Source organism: Acromyrmex echinatior, chromosome 5, assembly GCF_024713525.1.
Source record: "Acromyrmex echinatior isolate Ae372 chromosome 5, ASM2471352v2, whole genome shotgun sequence".
NCBI lineage: Eukaryota > Metazoa > Arthropoda > Insecta > Hymenoptera > Formicidae > Acromyrmex > Acromyrmex echinatior.
Window position 1 is genome coordinate 16,652,670 of NC_141856.1, and position 21,655 is coordinate 16,674,324.

The following is a 21,655-nucleotide window of genomic DNA, read 5'->3' on the forward strand; positions in this document are numbered from 1 at the left end:
GGCTATTCGTCGATGAAAAAGCTGCGTCGAACGTCGATAGACAGTCCGTGTGAGCCGTTTGCAGCGAGCGCGGAGATTCGAGCGCGGTGACGAGAGATTTATTCTCCGGCGCGGCGAAATAAATAAAGCTTCGAGTTTATACGCGAGAGAGGCAAGCAACGGGGGGAGACTGATGGCTAATTACCGAGACTTTACGCAGCTAGAGAAGGGTGATTACCCGCAGGATGTACGTATTGCCTAAACGGATTGTAAATTTCTCCGGAGTCGACCCTACGTGACCCTCCGGATACGTTCTTAATTTTATGCTTTCCTTTGATACTTTCGATGCCTGCGAATAATGGGCGTATTAATAATTTGGTATGCGATGCGTGGCAGGGTAAGGATGACACGTAAATTATCTGATGTGGCTGTTGTAGCCGGATTTACGAGACGATTTCTGAGCACATTTATTCGTTGCCTGAAATCTATTTTTATTTCACAGAATTTGAGTATTGATTTCTCTTGATGATTATCATTACAATAAGCAGTGCATCGTAACATATCCGTCGCATCACCTTATGTGGGATTTTTAACTTTCTCTCATGTCGCTTTATGTCGTTTTTATAAGTTTTATTGTGTATTCCTGCGTTCCAATCTTTATTCAAGTACCTTGATATGTATATATATATAGTATCGCAATATTTCTATTTCATTTTTAACCAATAATAAGAGCAGAGTCGCTACAGACCTTGAAAATCGGGAAAAGTCAAGGGAAAATATAAAATTTGGAATTTCGAAATTTGCTCACAATTTCTTTAAACTGCTTCTATTCCAAATCATTTTTTAAATATTATATCTGACATTTATATTTACATACATTCAAAACTTTAAACGATTTTAACAAAATAATTAAAATTTATATTTTATTCAGTATTTTTATTTGATCCCTCTTTTTTCGTCGTGCATTCTTTTTTCCAAAATTAATTTATTTTTTACTGGCTTGAATTTGCACTCAAAATTTTACTATGCTACTAAGCTTTTTTACATTGTTTTTAATAATATAGATACTAACTAGCTTTCCTACAATCCTCGAGTCTAAATGTTAAAATTTATTTTATATTATTAGTCATGGAACATTTTTCATATTCATCTGGAAAACCTGGAGAATCAATTTTAAAATTCATTTTTTGTGGTAATCCTAAAAAGTCTTCATTCAAGATTTCTTCATGATTTCCACTCGCCTTGAGAGATATATTTTACGAAGAATAGTACCTATAAATAGTACCTATGTATAAATAATTTTTTTGGTATGTATACTCGTAAAGCAGATGGAGGTCCTCTTCGAGGATACTTTCCGAGATCAGGTATATTTCGAGCGTCAACTTCTTTACCTCCCGACTCTCGAATCACTCGTGGTGAAACACGGCAGGGACGCCGCGCGTCCCGTGTTTTCCGCCCCACCCACTCTTTGTTTCCATAAATCACGACCCGGCAGAGTTCCATCGAGAATGGGCAGGTGCTCCTGCACCCACTGTCACGCTCTGTGCACCCGCAACTCTTCCTTCTCCACCTCCGCCTTCGTCCTCGTCCTTTTCGAATCCTCCAGCCTCCTCCGGTCTCTTCCTTCTCTCGTCCTCTCGCCTACGTCCGTTCTCCTTTAAGTGCTTTTTTATGTGGTTTCGCCGTTTTCTTTCGACTTGTATTTTTTTCTCTCCCGTTTCGCCCAACAGCGTCTTCCCTCCTCTCCTCCTCCGCCCACCGTTCCCGTTCCCAGCGCGCGCCTTTACTTTTAGGCTCCCCGGCGTAATTACCGCGTCTTGCGGTTTGCTAGCGGTTTGTCGGTGGGACCTACAGGTGGTCCCTCGTGGAAATCGTTCTAGGTAATATTCAGGGAACACGAGACAGTACCACTCTTTCGTCTTTGCCGGCCGCGGCTAATACCTCGGAACCGCTTCGCGAAAATTTGCGATAACCGACTATCGCCTGCAGTCTAATCACTTCTCGGAAGGTGTCCTCTGTGGTTTTTGATTTGCTATTCCGTCGCGCGGAATGATGAAGCACGAACGATTAAAAAAGAATTAAACTTTCGAAAGTAGTCTTATTAATGTTTCATAATTCCAGAAAATACATACATCATACAAGTAATAAAAGTATGAGTCAATAAATCCGGAAAATGTATTATATAATTAATAGAAGATTATTTGACGATGACTGCGGATGTATTTTTTATTTGTAATAATATATATTTGTTAACACTTTACGAGGAAATTTAACAACGAAAAGGTTTTATATATTCTGGATGTAATCTTATCTTGAAAATTTATTTCTACTAAGTTTAGCTTAATACACTACGATTGAGCTTAACTCAGCTCGTGTTTAACCAACTATTTTCCAACGTCAATATAATTGGCATTTCAACACGTTGGCGACTTGAAATACCCCGATTCGTATCGGTTACCCATTGCATTCTCGATTCATTCGTCGCACTCGACCGACTGCATTTCGTTCGAACGCAGAGCGCACGAACAGGTGGCATCGATTACCGTGGCATGTGCTCCGAAACTTCCGCGATTTTTTTACCTCGGGGAGGTAATAAGGGTACACGCACGTAATCCACACGCGCGTGTAAATATAGCACCGCCAGAGTAATCTCGTCAAGGAACGAGGGGGCTGGTCGATTTACGTCGAGAGGAACGCTCGCGTTTGGTTCGTGTCCAGTTCGATACGACGGGTTAATACTGGGAATAAAGATATTGATAAAGTGCGATGCTGCAGAAATTTTACGATTTTTTACGGTAGATATTTCCATTCGCTGCCGGTGACATCCCGTAGATAGACATTTCATGAAACGCGTTTTTGATATGCTATATATGACGCTTCGCGCGTCATTATTTCGTGACGTACAGCCACCAACTATTTTTTTTACAGCATTTCATATAAATTTACGCTATATATTTGCCTGACTTGACAGTATAATTGCTCGATAGTATAATTGTTTTATACACACATATATATTTTTTGCTTAAATCTTTCTCTTCGTAGACGCTCAAATGTTTTCGATTGAATTTGCATCAGGAAACTATTGGCCAGTCTAAAATTGGAAACTATAGTCGTTAGGATGTAATGAACAACACTGGATGATATAAGCAATGCGAAATAGGCTATTGAATATACTTTAAAACGATATACATACATTGAAAACAATTTCTGATTGAAAATGGACGAATCAGAAATTTCTGATTAAATTTATTAGAATTCTAATTGAGATAACCGGAATTCTGGTTCATACAATATTTCTGGTAAAATTTACTAGAATTCTTACTTTTACCAGAATAATTATATTAATCGGAATTCTAGTTGAGATAACTAAAATTCTAATAGACTTAACTAGAAAATTCTGATTCGTCTATTTTCCATCAGAATTACTATTTAGTTCAATCAGACCATTTTTCTCAGTGTATATATAAACCTTGCAAATATGATATATATGCTGTTGTGGGACAGATGTATGATTTTTTGGATTGAAACATTGAAAAAAAAATTGATATACCGTTATACAGTGCGAAAAAAAAAAAAACAATAGTATTAATCTGAGAAGTGATGCCAGACGTACTATTACCTAAAAATTACTTCAGTACGAATCAGATTGCTACATTCAAGTGGGCGGACAGACATCACGTTCCCAACGGCTGTCTGCACCTTTTCATTGCAAACGTGTCTAAAACGCGTGAAAGATCGGGAGCCTACTATTCGACACGCGGATATCACGAAGGCGTTTCGAGAAAAGGGGATGGGAGGAGGGGGAGGGGGTGGTCGATCCGGCGGGTAACCTCGATACAAAGAAAGAGCGTTTCTACTCGCGAGTCATCGGTGGGGCACGACGGACGTGCAGACGCGATGCACTTTGACTTTTACGCCGAAATAAACGTTTTATAATGATGCTGCAGTATCTCGGGAACTCGTTTCGTCCATTAGTCGACGGTGCACCTGTAGCGTGAAGCGAGTGTGGGGGTGTACGCTCCGAGAAAGGGTTGGATTGCCGGGGATCGACCCTCTAATTTGTACTTCCCGAGGCGGACCTCTCCTCGGTTCAGGCCCGTTCGGGGTCAAAGCTTCAAATATAGCTCTTTAGCTACCTCTGACCGGATGTGGTCCCGTAAAAAAGATAAATCGTATCTTTGGAGAATATAATCTTATGTGCTTATATAATAGTAATTTAAAATACGAAACTATTTCTTGTATTATTATTATTTTTACTATTTTTCTATTATGACGTACGTGTTAAATATTCTCTAACCAATTAATAATTTTTGTTAGATGTTTAAATAATATTTTAAGAAGCTGGTTTCGCAAAGTGCAGCGAAATTCCTGCTAATAGGTCATCGAGTATTCCCTCCAGCGATAATTTCTCTGTCTTTTTTTCGCAAGGAAAGTCCGGTGGCGATAACCTCGTGATGTGCAGCCACGATCGCGCGGCAGCTAACGATTTCATACTTCGACACGAATCTTTCACGCTGCGCGAAACACGTATCGGTGAAGAGGAAAGAACTCTTACTCTCTCCGTTCTTCGTTATTGCGTCGCGGGCTGCGGCGACTGAATTCATAAAAGAATTCGGGAATTTATCGCGACCGTATTTACTGCTCGACCGGTATGAATATTCAGCCAGCTTTATTTTACGTGCTCACCGCTTCCTCGTGCGTGGCCAGGTCAAGGGTTAATGAAACTCGCCGAAAAAAATGCAAATAAGATGCCCACTGCCGTGAATATCTCGACGCCATTGCCACTCTTCTCTCTCTTGTCGCGGCGTCATCAACCCTCGAAAGCCGCTCGTCCGCGATGCACTGTAGGTCGATAAAAATATCCGAAAGCGCAAATTAGAGGCCCCGCCATGCTCGGCGAATTTGCCTGGCAACCTTTCACGTGGGTCTCGTACATGGCTCGGTCCCGTAATGACCCAAGGTACTTTCTACGAAATTTTTATTCGCGAATATATTGATGCTTCGATTCTTGAAAATGAAAGATTATCGAACGATTAAGTGAAATTTTAATGTTTTTTTTTTTTAATTAATAGTTTGTTATATGATAATGATATATGAGTATTTTGCTGTTGGTGATTAAAAAATTCGGTGGATGAGATACACTTCGATTTCATTGTGCAATTGATGGGATAATTAGAGCAATTATATTTTTTTAATAAATAAACGAGTGATTTTACGGCCACAGCCTTATCGATACACAACACAATTTTTCTTGATGTAAGTACAATTAATAGAAAGAAGGTCGAGAAGTCATTCGATTAAAATTATCGCAACTCAACAGGGATTTATGCAACGTGCGCACGCACGCACGCACGCACGCACGCGTACTTGAAGAAGGCAGGTGCGTATAATACGACACGTTCTTGGCGAGTGCCATCTGGCAAGGTAGCGTTTCTGCAACCGGAAGCAGGATGTAAAACGATGCTAATTGATAAGTAGTGAAATCGTTGAGTTGCACGCGAGGCGTTCAATTTTTAACGGACAAACATGACTAATTTGTTCGTGTAAGTATATAGGGATAGAAACGTCGTGTAAAAATTTATTTTAAAAAATTGGGAATATGTCTGGGAAATCACGGGTTAATATATTTTTACAAAACACGATAATCAATTTTATGAATATCAATTGTAAACTTCAATAAAATGCAAAAGAAATATATTTAATAACACAAACTATAAAAATCAAAGCCTTAAACGGTCTAGTTGGATCGTAATGAAACTCGCTTGTATGTTTCTTGTGTGAATTTATATACTACGTATGTAGTCCCCAGAAACGCACGCCGAAATGATTTTTTCGTCGACGTCTTGAAACGCTAACTCTACTAAATTACAGTAATATCACGAGTTAAATTGACTAACAATTAAAAAAATTTTTGATGCTTATTCGCATCTTCGAAACGATCTTAATATTGTTGAATGACATATTAAAATCTATAAATAATTAATTAATTCTTATTGCAAAAAATATTATATCTCTGCCAGGAGTTGAACCGAATCTCTTGCATTCATTTAAAATATATTTAAATTAATCGCCGTCACACAATGTTATGTTATATCGTATATATTTGAAATTTTAATTTGTACATCTAATTAGATTTGGCAAATACTTTACAAATATTCTGCTGAAATATTTGTAAGTTCAGACATGAATGCAGCTGCGATCGTAAAATTCCATTTGGTTGTCGCGCAGTGACGATTTTTAAATACTCTTTTGTCCACGTTATCGTGAACAAAAGATCGTAAAAGTGATCGTACCGCGAGCAAAAGAGAAAAAAACATTTGGAAAGTTATATTGCACGATTGATGATTTACGTTGCTAATAAAGTTCTCCGAATTAACGTAATACTCGACTATGGTAGATCATTCGGCTTTGTAATCGCTTTCCCGTATTTAACTCTGCAATAATATAACGTGATTTATTGTCATGCTCAGTCGAATCTATTTCAGAGAATTTTTCTAAATGACAGTTATCTCTAAGCCTTTGAATTTTTTAAGATTATTTTAAGCAAACGTTGCCTTTTTTCTAATAAATCTATTTAATCCTACACGATTGTGTCTGGTATGATTTGTTATTTTACAGATAGGAGAAGTTCTCTTTTTGTGTATTAGTTTCTTGTGAGCGTGTTGATGAAAAGTTTAAACCAGATGAGGTTGGTACCGCCTCCACTTTCCGGGTCGCGTAGATAATGCAACATGATTTATATCCACCTTGAACGTTGCAACGTGTATATGCTACAAGTTACCTGTAAAGAATTCTGTCACCGTGTGTAGGTATCGGTAACAGGCATGTTAATTATCTTATATTATTTTAGTTTTATGTAGAAAGTTATATTATAGAGCCGCTTATCAAATTTACCGTTCGATTTACAGCTGTAACTTTTATTTATTCGAATACGACTACACGTCGTATATTACCGTTATTTGGTTTGTGCAAAAAAAATTTCGAAGAAATGATTTAACAGTTATCATCTTAAAATTTCATATACCGCAAAGAATCGTCGACTGATGTGTGCAATTATCAACAAGCGAATTAATGACATCCGTATCTGCTCATTTCTCTTTTTACGGTCGAAATCGCGTTTAACGATGTAAATAAAGTGTCACCCGTAAAAACAACAATTAAATGATAATATACGGCCGGCGAGGGTTGAAAGTCGCCGCTCGAGACATATCTGTTGATGCAATACGTTATGATTTTTGTTTGGCGAGGTAGAGCATATTCAGCGCGATTAATATCAATGCATTCTTCGGTAGCTTATTCCATGATCCAAAATTTAATCCCATGATTTACCTGCCAATGCGGCTTTCGACGCGTTGCGCGCCATTAAAAAGTTCTACATCTTTAATATTGCGTATAAAACGCGCGAAAGAATTTATATCCCCTGTATTTAGTCGACACCATTTTAAAGAGGGTTTCTTTGACTCTTGGAAACGTCACATTCTCATTGTGGGTATTATATCCGTATTTAACAGGCATGCTGTTTTGTTTTGCCGCATGGTGGAAGAAAGACGGCGACGAAAGCATATACTTGGGGGGGAAGCAAGGTAGAACCAACAGGAATGGAATAAATAGTGGTAAGAAAATCGACGTCAGACTTTCAACTTACCGGCCGCCGACTAATTAGACGTAATTAAATTCGCGGAGGTCTGTTCGCATATGCTCCTGTGTCAGGCAGATAATGAAAATCCCGCAGTGCTTATGAGTCGCGAGGAATATATCGTGTAACCTTGATTTCATGAAGATCTTATATTTTTATGAATTAGAATAAGTGGAAACAAAATTTTTTTATTTTCTTATGACGTGAAAGAATATATTTGTGAAGAATATTTTGTATTTGTAATTTCGATATTTAACAAAAGTCCTCAATAATTTTCTAAAGACATTTTTTTAATAACTACACTAAGAAAAAATGTTTTGTTTCTATATAATAATAAGAAGTATAAACAAAACGGATTCTGATCATATGAATCAGAATTCTGATTAAATTCTCGTTATTTTGATTAGAATATTTGATTTAACTGTAAATATCTGACTTGTACCTTTCTGATAGAATTTATGAGAATTTTAATTTTCAATCAATATAACAAGACTTTTTTCCAGGACTTGTAATTTATGTTGAAATATTCAATATGCTAAATATCTAGACATTAAAAATGTAAAAAAGGCTATTTTTAAATATTAAGTATATTTTTAAATATCAAGTATATTTTTAAATATTTTTACGCAAAATATATTTGTGAATATATTAAAAATCTATTAAAAAAACATAATAAAAAGAAACAAAAATAATATTACGGAAAAAAAGTTGAACTGCAGTTTTTATGATAGATTCCATAAAAAAAAGTAAAATTAAAATAATATTTCCAGTATATTTATTAAAAATAGTCCCACAGAACACAGTTCTCTGAGCGGCATCTTAATTGAAAACGTCTTTATGATGTAGACGTCCTTTGGACATTCTTTATAACTGTGTTGGGATAATTTCTCACAATCACAATAGACTTAATATAAAATACGGAAGACGAATAAAGTATAATACATTAAAATGAGAAAACGAAATACAATAAATAGCGTAATGAGAGGCGCTGAAATTGAAAAAAGGGTTTTTTACGTCGAAAACAAAGAGAAAATTTAATAAATATACCGGAAATATTATTTCACTTCTTTTTTTATGGTACTTTGGTTTTATGTTATGTTTTTGAATATCTTTGTTTGATGTGTTTACATAAAACACAAAATGACGCAAAATGGGCGTCAATAGGCGTCATAATTATTTTTAACTAATTTATTTAATGTAAATAATCGTTGACGATTACGTACTTTGACAGTGTAATAAATAATAAATGTTTGTTATTAACGCACAATTATATTTTTTTAAAACTTACAGATAAATGTAAATATAATAGATGATGAGTGAAAAATAAAAAATATACGATTGTTAATATGTAAATCACTTTAAAATTAAGAAAAAATTATGGCATCCCTATTGCGTAGTATTTTTCGCTTGTTAAAAGGAATCTGCTAGAATGTGAAATTCCAGAATTTTTCTTATCTTTCTGTCCAACGCTATAGCAGAATTAATTTGGTAAATTACACGAAGCAAGCGAAATCGAGGACCCAGAGGTGGATCATTAGTTGAAGAAACGATCCTACACTAAATATGGTAGTCATTGAAAACGATTCGTTTATAAGATGTTAAATTTGAAAAAAATACTGAAAAAATTCTATTCTACTGAAACATTCATTTGTCTCTTATAAAATGTTGAGTCCTTATAACATTTTTGCATTCATTTAATTCAATTTTTATTTAAAACTGTCAGAAAATCCCGTATCCACATTTATTACATGATACGTTACCAAATTTATCATTTTTATTAGATATATGTTTATAAACATATACATATTTCTTAGCGTGGGTAATAAAAGCAAAATATTTATTTTATACATCATGTTTGCTCCATAAGCGTTGTCACATATTATCGTGGATTATTCTTATTCCCGTCGGCCAGCATCCAGCATCCAGCATCCAACGCGCAGATTCGCGCCGCTTCTGTATCGGCGTGCGTAGAGAGTGGTCCGGCCAATTAAAAAGGAACATACTCGGAATCCCAGGGTTTCTCCGTCCCTTTGATCGCCAGCCGACGACGCAGAAAATTAATTCGGCAAATTACGTGGCACGGATAAGCGGGCGAGAGCCGGGCAACGGTGGGGTCATGGGGCTTCCATGATTCGCTGTAGCCGTGTCAGCGGCTCTCGTGTATTCGCATCTGCGAGCCTTTAACGATATGGAAGGTTATGCCGCATAACCGTCGGCTATCCGAAGTGCTCGAGTAATTCCGAACATCCCACGAATGGTCACGCGATATTCCTCGGGGTCCTGAACATTCGTTTCTATAAGACGGTTGCATTATCCTGGAATCCGCCCGACGAATCGTCCTTTCCCACGAAGGCTCTCTTCTCGCCCTCTTCATTCTCCGACTCACCGCTCTACCTTCTTTAACCACGGTCTGCCGTGCCCTTGCCGAAGAGAATTCGCGTGTGCATAACTCCCGTCATCCGATTAATTATCCGGTGTCTAATTGCTGCAATAATTGTGAGTACGCAAAACGAGCAATAAAATCGTAATCGTGCGTATGCATCGAGCTTTGAGTCGTGGTTTATGCCTCACGATTCGAGCGCTGAACAGCAAGACACTTGGAATCTTATCTCCATACTTAGTCTATTATAGAATTCAAAATAATTAATATGATAGGAGTATATATATAAATATTGGTAGAGTTACTAATCTAAAATTCTTTAGGTTCTGTGTACATTCTAATGTACATCAAATTTGAAGACACTATCTATTGAAATTATTTAATTCTATCTATGTTTTTCTAAGATTTGATGTACGTAATAATGTATGTTGAAAAAATCCAAATTAAAAAAAAAAATTATAATAATTTTTTTATTATGAATTACTTAAAGTATGAATTGAATTAAAAAAATTTCTTTTAACACGATTCCAATAAAATTATATAATAATATAATTATATAAGTCTGAAGGGGTTAAAAATTAGGAAATGTTAAAAACAAAACATCTTTATGTGCGAACATTGTTTATTTTATTTTTTGAAGTTTTACATAAGAGAATATCAATAACTTGTCAGGATTGATTACACAGAAACTGTATCATTATTTTTTATAATTTTTTTTTTATTGCCACATTTTTTTAAATTCTGGTTGCGCACTGTGACGAATCTTTTGGACAAGAAAAATGGAAAAAGGGAAAGAATTATCAGCGGTGCGGTATGCGTAGTAAAATTTGTAGAGAAGTTGGACGAACTCTGTCTCTCGTAAAGCATTCAGCTGGAAAGTACGAATGCCTGCGATGCCGAAAAAGAAAGAATCGAGGATCCTTCGTCTTTTTGAGCGAGCATAATTTTCAGCGGCATCGGCTTTTTCGTTGATGGGCAAACCACCATAAATAAATGCCATTTTTACGGCTGCCAAATTGGGCATTTAAAGTACATTCGGATTTTACTGGCTGCAGGGAGCAGCGCGTTTTCTACGCCGTGACCCTTCGTCGACGGGAGCGTATCAACCTCTGGCGCCACTGAAACGAGGATTCCAATCCGCAAAAAGACAATCGCAAATATCGTTCGATCCAAACTTTCGAATCTCCATATCGCGTTTATTGAACGGCTGAGTGCAAGAACTTGTTTTTTCTAAATCATTTGAATTCAATCTTAGGACGCAGACCGTTTTGAGTTTGTCGATTGTAGCAATTTTTTAATTTTACGAAACTTACAATATTTATGAATAATATAAGTTGCCTATATAAACCTCCATGGTTATTAGTGCGTTAATAATATGTATAAGATGATAAAATATAATTTGCAAATGATTAGAATACATTTACCAACGAAGTTGTAAGTCAAATATTTTGACTTTGGATTTGAGTCTTCTTTAAAAGTCAAGTAAACGGAAAGAACAGTTTTATTGAAATACCTAAAAATTTAAGTACAGATCTGAAAATAATTTTATTGGACTATCCGAATAATTAGAATATCAAGTTGGTTGCTAGAGTGTCAAAATTTTTTACAGTATTGTTTAGTATGCCTAGATTTTCTACATAATTTTCAACAAAATTATTTTCAGATCTGTACGTCGCTAAATTTTTAGACATAAATTTTCAACAATTATTCTTTCCATGTATAAATTACAATAAAATAAGGGAGCACACAAAAATTTCTCACCGTGAAAGAATACATTTAGTTTATTTTTGACTACTGATTTGGCTCATTGTGCGATCATACTTGTCGAAACCTTCAGATAGAACCTCGTTTTTCTTATTTCGCTCCACCATTTGCCGGAGGTACCGATTTCTGGCGAACGAAATAATACCCGTAATGCATTGGCCTACGTCGAATCGTAATCATCCAGATTTCCATGAAAAGAAACGGTGTCTGCCGTTGCGGTACGATCGCAGAGTCTAAGCACCTTAAATGACAAAGATTATATTTCGCGACGTCATTCTCAATAATTTCTTGATCGAAATGCAAATCAGGATCACTGCGGCCGCTTTAGACGTTACTTTAAGTACGTTCATTTACACGCTGTGCGTCTATATTAAACATAATAAAAAGTTACTGAAGAGATAATAAGATGTTTTACGTTATAACGCCGAGATTGCCCTTGCAGCGAGAAAATTGCCGCGCTTGTTCGGCAAGAACGTCACTTATATGCGTTTATACCTCAGGCTATCTTTCTTATGCGTCCAAATATAAAACGCATTCAATGCAGCACCTTGCGGTCCTATCGATGCATCGTAAAATTTCTCGCGGTGAAACTTACAAGTGCTTAAATCAGACCGCTATCGTTTAGATGAGAAAAAAGGGGTAACAACTTGTAAATTCTAGTCTATTTTTAATGATCAAGACTACTCGATGATTACGCAAACGAGAGGAAGAAGGGAGGAATAAGACGAAGTGAGACAGACGTCGCGAATCCTCGCAGTGGCGCGTGCATTCCGATCTCCATCTCAAACGATCCGATCGTTATTCGCATTCTACATTCTAATGAAATGTTGTACGCGCGTAATGATGCGTTTCCACGCTTTGCGAGCGAAAGGAGATGCGGCCGTGGAAAAATCGGCGTGCGTGCGCGATCAAGCGCAAGTGCACAAGCGGCCAAGTGCTGGCCGTGAATCGTCGATGAGGTGGATAATAACGCGGAGGATCGTGCGGGCGCCTTCGGGAGAAAAAGCCACAGCGACGCCGGATGGAAGACGCGTTCGACGCGAGGCGAGGCGAGGCGAGGCGAGGCGAGGCGGCCACCGGCTCTCTCGTTTGATGCGCCACGAATGAAAGATAATCGCCGCGCTTCGGGCGACGATGGCGTCCACGCTTGGCGAGCGAGGCACACGCTCCGCCACGCTTCGTCATCCCCACCCGCGCCTTAAGGCACCTTCGCAGTGTCCGTTCGTTTGATGGCCTTGTTTGGCAATAAGAACCAAGTGACGCGATCGCATCGATGAAATCAGATTTATTTCTTCGGCTTTTTATGTAATCAACATACGGCAATGTGACAATTTCACAAGACTGAATTGTTTCTTATTGTTAGATATTCCACAAATATGTGGAATACTGTTATTTCCTTTAGTAACTGATATTTCTAATTATATAATTTTAATATATTTTTAATATAATGTATTGTTTAATATAATCTCAATCTCTATTATCAATATCTATTATTATTACTTCTAAATCTGACTCGGTGAATATCAATTTCAAGTATGCTATTGAGTAATCAGTGAATTCACGGTGAAATTCATTTCAAAAATCAATAAAACGTGAAATTCTCCTAACCTAGTAGTTAACTTTGTGTAGTATAAATATGGTATTAATATGGTATTAAACTGACGTGCAAATATCGGTATTTTAATTTAATGCTCAATCCTTTTTTCTTTCAGTTAAATTTCACTGATTCAGATTTAGAGAGTAATTTCAATCTTCCTTTTTTTATGTTGCAGGTAGGTCTATGGAGGAGTTGTTGATCAATTTTGGTGAGTCAAGAATCAAATTATACATGGTATATGCATTTTTTATTGGATCAGCTCTATTCTTTTAACATGAATTATATTTTATTAATGCGCCAATTATTTTTATAGCGCACTCATGCGATATGAGAACTAATTCGATCGTGGCTACGCGAATTATTTTCCGGTAATGCACTTGACCGCAAGGCGCTCATTACCCTTGTGCTAATGTACGGTCTCTTGATTTTAACGTTCCTGCCCGTTGGAAACTTTACGTTCTTCGGTTCCATCAGACTTTATGCGTGTTACGGGTGCGTTGTCTTACCGGTTCGTTAGCGACAGGTTCCACCTTGCTTCTTCACTGAAGAGAAAGAGGCGAATTATCCTGCTCGTCGCCACATCTGCTTCTGTTTTATTCGTTAAAATTTTGTAGCATAACCGTCGCTAGATTTTAGCATATATTTTCAGTACTTTTATTCTTACACATCTTCCCTCGAACACATAACACAACCGAAAACAGGTAACTGACTGATTTGTAATATAAATTGGATATGTTGTAAGAAGAAAAAAAATTTTAATCTTTCGGAAGGGATTTTGTAGATATAATCAATTTTTCCTATAATTAGAGTGAAATTATTTGTTACTAAATGCGAGGTGAAAATTTATATTTCTCGTATATTAGAAATTCATTTTCTAGAAAAATATCATAGTTTACTTGTCCATTTGTTAAATTAGTGAGAACGTATTTAATTAATCAGAGTTTTTCGTAGATTACTTATAAAATAATGTTATGATTTTTTAGATTAATTTGTAACTATTAATTAGATCGTGTTTTTCAGCTGTCGGTTTAACATATGTAGGAATTTTATGGGCACGAAAGACTACGTTGAAAATATTCCGGCAAAACAACAAACTCCGTTATATTTATGTGTTTTGACTGTAATGTGTGCGTTTTTTTTTCTGCGCGGCTGCCTCGAGGAGATTACGCGAGTCCTCATTTCACCACGCGCGGTTTCAAGAATATTTTACTCCTTACCTTAATCTCGGCAAGTCACGTTCTACCACCGCAATTTCATGGGCAATTTTTTTTATTCACTTGAAGGCAAATATATCGGAATACATATATCAACGTCTTAAGTCGATACGAGATAAATTGCCTTTTCCGTGTTGCGTGAATAAACAAAAACATCCGATATCGCGACCGATTAACGGAATAACAATGAGAGGCTAGTGATCAATTGCGAATAACTTTCTGGAAAGGGCACAGAAAATGTATTGCCGTTACACCGTGACGTTAACGCTTGATCTTGAGAGATTTTTTTTTCGCGAAGAAATTTACTGCACGCCACGGTGGACGCGAACCCGCATACGGCATACGTGTAGGAGAAACCCGGCGGCCACAACGTGCGTGTCCAGCCTCCACGGGGCGACCCAGTCGTTACGACTTCACGCTGACTTTTGCACGCACAAACTTGCGGGGTCGCCACGAGCGTTCGTGCAAATGAAACGTGGAACGCCACGAGTCCTGCTAAAGCGAGGAGGAGGCCAGACAGGCGGCAAAACGGAGCGAGTAAGAGCTGCCTCGAGCTGATCCAGTAAAATTGCGTAGGCAGATTACTCGAGTTGTTACCCCTGCCCATTACTCGCGCGCGTAGCACTTGGAGCGATCGATCGACCAGAAATCAAGGCTCGATCGCGAGATTCCTCGGCTTTCACTCGGCGTTTCTGGACGATAGTAATTTCTTTCAAATCGTTTCCTTCGTCGAAGGTACCGAATATTTTGATTATCGACGCCCGTTCCCCCGTTCCTATAATGAAACGTTTGCGATCGCGCGATGCGAACAAGTTTGCGCTTATATTCCGCGCGATGCGATGGTGAAGGAATTCTTGTTATACGATATGTGGGTATAATCATTTTTCCCATTCTCCCCCGTCGACAAAAAATGTAGATAATACGTTATCGCAATGAATAAATTATTGACTGCAGGGATATTTCTACAACTGCGGAATTACTTTTTAGTAACAGTCATCGCGTCAAAACGTTTTTCCTTTTATTACCCAGGCGTTGTTGCGTGAAATGCAGCGGCTCAACCGCGAGAGGTGTCTTGCGTGCGTTTCGTAACGCAGCCTCGCCGCAAATCCTCCGAAAATATCGCAACTCACGTTTCAGGAAAACGTGATCGATAAACGTGCGCTTTCTCCCAACAGGTGGTCTCGCTTTTGCGAAGCGCTGCTGCGACGCGACGCCCGCGTCGGCTTTCCCGGTTGCCCCTCGACGCGGGGGTCCATCGCTCCGAGACTTTTATCCTTTGTAATCTTGGTGAGAGAGGCGGCATCCTCCGGGATTAAGAGCAGGCCCAGTCGAGATCGTGCTGACGCTGGGCACGCGCTTCATGCTGCGAAATAACGGTACCGGCACCGCACCGCACCGCACCGGACCGCCCGTCCGAGATTTTAAATCTCTCTCTCTCTCTCCCCTCCCTTTCATCTCGTCTTGGCATAACCGCACACCGTATGGCGACCAGCAAAAGCGGAAAGAGAGACGAGGAAGGAATTCCGCCGCACCTCCTCGCAACAGATTGTCATCTGCAGGTGGACCGGCATGACGCTGGTGAAAAAGTGGCGCAGCGGTTAATCGCTGCGGCGAATTCGCGGAAGAAGTCGCACGATCTCGGGAGAAAATCTTGGGTCGGAGAAGATTACGCTTTGAACAAAAGCGTATAAATATGTCTGCATGAAAAGGATAGTTTTGAAGTATCTGAAAATTATTAAATACAGATCTGGAAATATTTTGTTGGACTGTCAAAATATTGGAGGATGGAATAATTATGTAGAACGTTCAAGCTGGTTGCTAGAATGTCAAAGCAATTTTTGCAGTATTAGTACAATGCTTGAGATCCTAATTGTAATTATTTTGATGGTTTAATGACATTATTTTATATCTGTATCTAACTAAATTTTTAGATACTTAACCAAAATCAGTTTTTCTATATAAATATTTTATTCTTTCCTATCTTCTATATTTTGAAATTTTCTTTAAACGAAAAGATTAGAAAGAAAGATTAGAGGAAAGATTAAAAAGATAACATTATGTATTTTTAGTAATTATTTAGATAACTGGATTACTTTCGTGGATTACAGTAGATACAAGTAGAATTAATATTGACACTTAAAGATAGTTCAGGAATTGTATGTCACAAATATATTATTGTATACAAATTTTTTTCTCTATCATTAAGATTCTCATCTCGTTGATAAAATTTTATAATAAGTACTTTGCCACCTATTTTAAACGCAGATAATAAAACTTAACGGAGAGTTTATGATCTCGTTAAGTTAAATTACCGCGAATAAATAATCTCTGTTTCAGATTTTTTTATACTTGTGTGATAATGTAAGTGAGGAACAGGTTGCACGCCATATAATGTCCTGCGGCGAAAATTTCGCTTAATTTATGAGAAATTGCACGTTTTCTTTTTTTAATTAGCAGCCTTACGTAAGCGTCAATGCGTATCATTCTCGATAATTAAATATAATTGTCGAATTACGCTGCTCAGCGCCGATTTAAAGGACACGTGCTTAATTGCAATCCAGGTGGTACAGTGTTTCCATTGCTGAAATTTCTCATTTTATTCGAAACTATTTAATTGTCTATTTTTATATCCGCGTAACTATAAATAAATATACATAAACTAATTTAAATGAAAGATTAACTGAAATTATAATAATAAAATTTAAATTAAATATATAAACAATTTTAATTTTGAATTATGCGGTTGGAGTTTGAGTTTCTTGGTTGAGAAGTGAAGTTTCTTAGTTTCTTTATTGAAAAATTGTAAACCCACAAGTTGCTGCGTGTTTCGACCCATTCTGGTACGAAATAAATCTTGACCACAGATCCTTGTGGGATCTGCCTGCCAACGCGACGGACGATCTTGATGGGTGCAATTATCCAAGGACGAATGAGGAAGCGGCAGGTGATCCCTGCTCGTAGAAGGTATTAGCAGATACACCGATTTCGTCAGGCCGGTCTGGTGGAGACTGGTAAAAACCTAAACTAGCAAATGCCTAGGATCTTAGGATGTCGGTCGACGTCTGTACCTTTCGCCGACCCATCTGCGCCATTTTCGGCAGGTGAAACGGAATATCGCGAAATGCCAGAGGAGAAAAAGGATTCGGCTATTCGTAGTCGCCGGACCGAGACGAATTTTGCGGCAAGACTCTCTTTCTAGCGAAGCTTTGTCCAAACCGCAGGACCAGATCAATATATTTTTTTGGTATTTGATAGGTTAAATAGAGGAATAGGATGAGGGTGGTTTTCGATGGCAAATCATCGAAATGCTAACTCTCGCGAAAATGATCGAGATGAGGCTGGTCGAAAAGGCAAACTAGTAATTTTTATATTTATTTTAACGTCTTTGTCCTTTTTCGTGCCCGTATTTCAGGCATCAACCGTTGCACATCAAACGTTGCATACGTACTTATATCAAAGTATATGTTATGTTAAAAAAAAAAATAGATATAAAGAAGTCGGTTACGATATAGCTGTATATGACGGATAAATAATAACGTTGTGCCGTACGTCAAATAAATATTATCACGAGCATTCATGTTAATTCGTGCCGCTGCTGCTTTATCAGCATGCTTTACGAGCTCATGCAGACTAGTTATAAATATCGTCCCTGTTATTTCTCTCGCGCATGGAATTAGAGCAGGAACACGCTCAACTGCGAAATGCATTACATTATAGCGGCAGGTGCCCCGTTAAAGAATTCTTGAAACTAGTTCTGCACTCGCGTCGTTGCGTGCTTGCGCTTGCGATCCCCATTATTGGCGAATCGTCCGCGCGACGTTAAATGAATCAGCCACGACCGTTTGACGTTTCGCATCCGCGAAACGGCTCTCTAGCAGGCCCGACGGGGATTTCGTGGATTATACGGGCCCTCAGGGTGCCAATTTTAACTCTTTACGCGCGCTCCGGTGTCATTATACGGAATACATTGCGCTGCGAAATCTTAATTGGCAATTACCATAATGCGGCTGTTCTAATTTGTTGCAAATTGCTTCGCGGTTGTTGAGAGACCGATCTATTTCGATCTTTAACATGCGATTTATCTTGCAACAAAAATTTTACGTATAATATGTATGAATCAGCTATATTTGATATATTAGCAATTTATCTTTTTTTTTTTAATTATATAATTCTGTTTCTCTCTTTGTGAAATCGTCTCTGTGAAATTGTCAAAAATATTTTCGTGATATTCGCGAGCACAAATAATGAAGATAAAGACACTATATAGCGGGAACATTTGTGAGAATCGCGATGTAATAGCACGACAAAGAGGCACGTCAGAATAATTGCTGTTCTTGCCTCTTACATTCCCCTACCTTTCATCTGCTATCGAGCAGATCGCTGCGCATGAATACTTTGCGAATAAGTGGTCTGCGGAATTAAAGGAGACTCGCGTTAGCACCAATAATTTACACGCTGTGTGGATCTTTTTACGGGCGCGATGAAGGAAAAAAAAAATAATGGCGCGCAATCTCTCTTAACGTTCAGCTACAAATTACATTATCGTGGCAAATGGCCTATTACACGAATTCTCAATCTAGTTACTCCGGCTTATTCCGCATCTCAATTATTCGCACGGACAGTTCGCGGCTTCTGGAAGGTATTCTTCGACGAGACGAATAAACGCTTTCAATCTGTTTGCACTTTTCTTACGGGCGCATTATGATAGCCATCTTTTTAATTTTGCGTAATCAACGTGACGGTGCAATCTCGTGGCAATGCAATGCAACGGGTTTCACTGTCGTCCACATCATCAGAAAAGGTATTTCAATAATATAATCGTGACCGAGAAAAAGTTCTTAGCGACTCTCTCTCTTTTTACGAGTTTCTTTCGATTTCTTTCCTTCTTATTCCTTCATTAGGTGACGACATTAGTTGCTACATGTCTCGAAACGAATTGCACCACGATATTATGAAGGATCGCGCTAGAATCTTTGATTTGTAAAATTATTTACACTTTCTTAATTTTCGGTGATAAATGGAAAAATGATTTCTTTATCGTTGATTGTTTAAATAGATACAGGCCGCATTACATTAACAAATAACCTATTAAACAATCATTAACTCCAGTTTACGTGTGTGGATGCATTTATTATAAAATATGATCAGTATCCTGAAGTTTCTTTCCCAGGATTTGTCACAGGATGTTTCAGGATTTAACGGACAAATATTTGTTTGTAACTCTGTAATAAAGCATTTCTTCATGCCAAACTTCATGTAACGTTTTTTTCTTATTTCCACTTGTAGAATATATTTCCGCAGCTTGTTCGTTAAATCGTGAAACACCGGTATATGTAATAATAAATATAATTAAATACATATGTAAATTTAAGAATAAAAAACATCTTATATCTACAGATAATATTTAAAAATACATTTTATTTTTAGTATACACGGAGTTTTTCACAAATATATAAAATGTTACGTACATTGCAAGATGTTTAAACCAAGATACGAGTTATACATTATTCATTCGATCATTTTAAATGATGACTCGCTCCTAGATTTTATTATATTTTTATTGATCACAGAGGTATTTTTGAAGCAACATGGGTCCATTCATTTTGATTATGCGGTCAAGTGTGCCATTACGCAATTATTTTAATACACCTTTATTATTCTGATAGTCTGCTAACATTCAAAACGTCTTTTCGATAATCCTGCCTAGTTTCGCAAGTGAATTTTTTTTCAATATCTCAAACTCACACCTGCCGACCGCCTGATGAGTTTGAATTCTTAGCTGAGCCCTCAAGGACTAGGAATAGTCACGATTTTTTTTTGCACCGCAGCAATACATTTTGCGGACTCCTCAGTGTCATCTGCGCAGAATCTCAATTCATTTCTATTCGCCTTTTCCGCCTTAGAATTAAATAATCGACCGACAGTCGTGACTATAATCATTTTTTTCTCCCCACGTTTTCTTGGAATTTGTATTGCAATATTTTTCATTTATACGGATTTTCCTTCGTGTGTATGATTTAAAGAATGACCATTCTGACATAGCGATAGTCATTATTGTCCAGATTTGCGGTTTATTAAATTATCATTATACCTTTGTAAAGTACAAAAGCTGCAGCCTCGTGAGAAACGTCGACAATAACAATTTTCAGGCAGTATCGATTCTTGTCCTCTGAGACTGATCGGTTGTCCCAAAAATATTTCCTTTTTCCAAAATCTTCCGAGATACGTTGCAAGACTAGCAATAGGTTTAATTCGAAGGAGAGATGCGAGTTCACGCGATGACCCATACCCGCTGCGAGGGGATGGGCTGCTTCAACGGACCGTCTCCCGCAGCGTCGGGACGTCCCGAAAACAATTTCCTCGTCACGCGGAAATAGTTCGATCCTCGCCCAGAGTTGCCTGAGATCGACCCAAGGCACGTGCCTCGATCGATTCCCACGACTGCCTGTGGATGCTTTTTTCTGCCATCCTATTTTCGACCATCGCGACTCTATGAATAGATACTAAGCGGATACGCGAACTTTACGTAACCGTATCCACGTGTGAGGGCTTCATTGTCTTCGAAAATCTTTTTTTTTTGCATACAGGATTCTGGCACGAATTTAATTCGTTCGGCAACTGCTCTTCATGTTACATAATCTCGCACATTTTTTAAATAGGAAATAAATGAATAAAATAAAGAGATAAATTAATATATGCGTATATTTAAATGCATATATTTTAAAGTCACGAGATTAATTCTGAATTATGTTACATAAATACGGCACTTTCTATCGACGTATATTAAATTATACCAGGCAAGTGTGACAAAGAGTAATGGTACCACACCATTAAAGTTCCTAAAAGCGATCACTGGTTATGAAATCGAAATTTTTTTCCTGCCTCAGCCGTGCACAGATCTGACCATCATGTTAGGTTAGAGTGGCCGGCAACCTTGCCAAGTAATCGATGAAGTTATACGCCGAAAGAGCAGCTGCCCGTCAATCATTGTCTCGAAATCATCGACGTCCAAAGCTACACGCGACGTCGGTTATTTTGCATTCTGTATCGGACGCTCTAGCATGCTCTAGAATGATCTCGAACGT

General features: G+C 37.8%; 1 protein-coding gene and 1 long non-coding RNA gene across 3 annotated transcripts in view; both read left to right on the forward strand.

Moving 5' to 3' along the window:
* LOC147909842 (uncharacterized) overlaps window positions 1-19,890 on the forward strand; it is a 48,374-nt gene extending 28,484 nt beyond the window's left edge. The window contains exons 2-3 of one of the 2 annotated variants that reach the window (XR_015545112.1): window positions 13,532-13,564; window positions 15,746-19,890. This is a non-coding gene — a long non-coding RNA (uncharacterized LOC147909842). The remainder of the gene's footprint in view (window positions 1-13,531; window positions 13,565-15,745) is intronic. The other variant, XR_015545113.1, reaches the window with a different exon arrangement.
* Window positions 1-21,655, forward strand: part of LOC105147952 (uncharacterized) — a 241,637-nt gene that overhangs the window by 161,169 nt on the left and 58,813 nt on the right. The window lies entirely within an intron of this gene.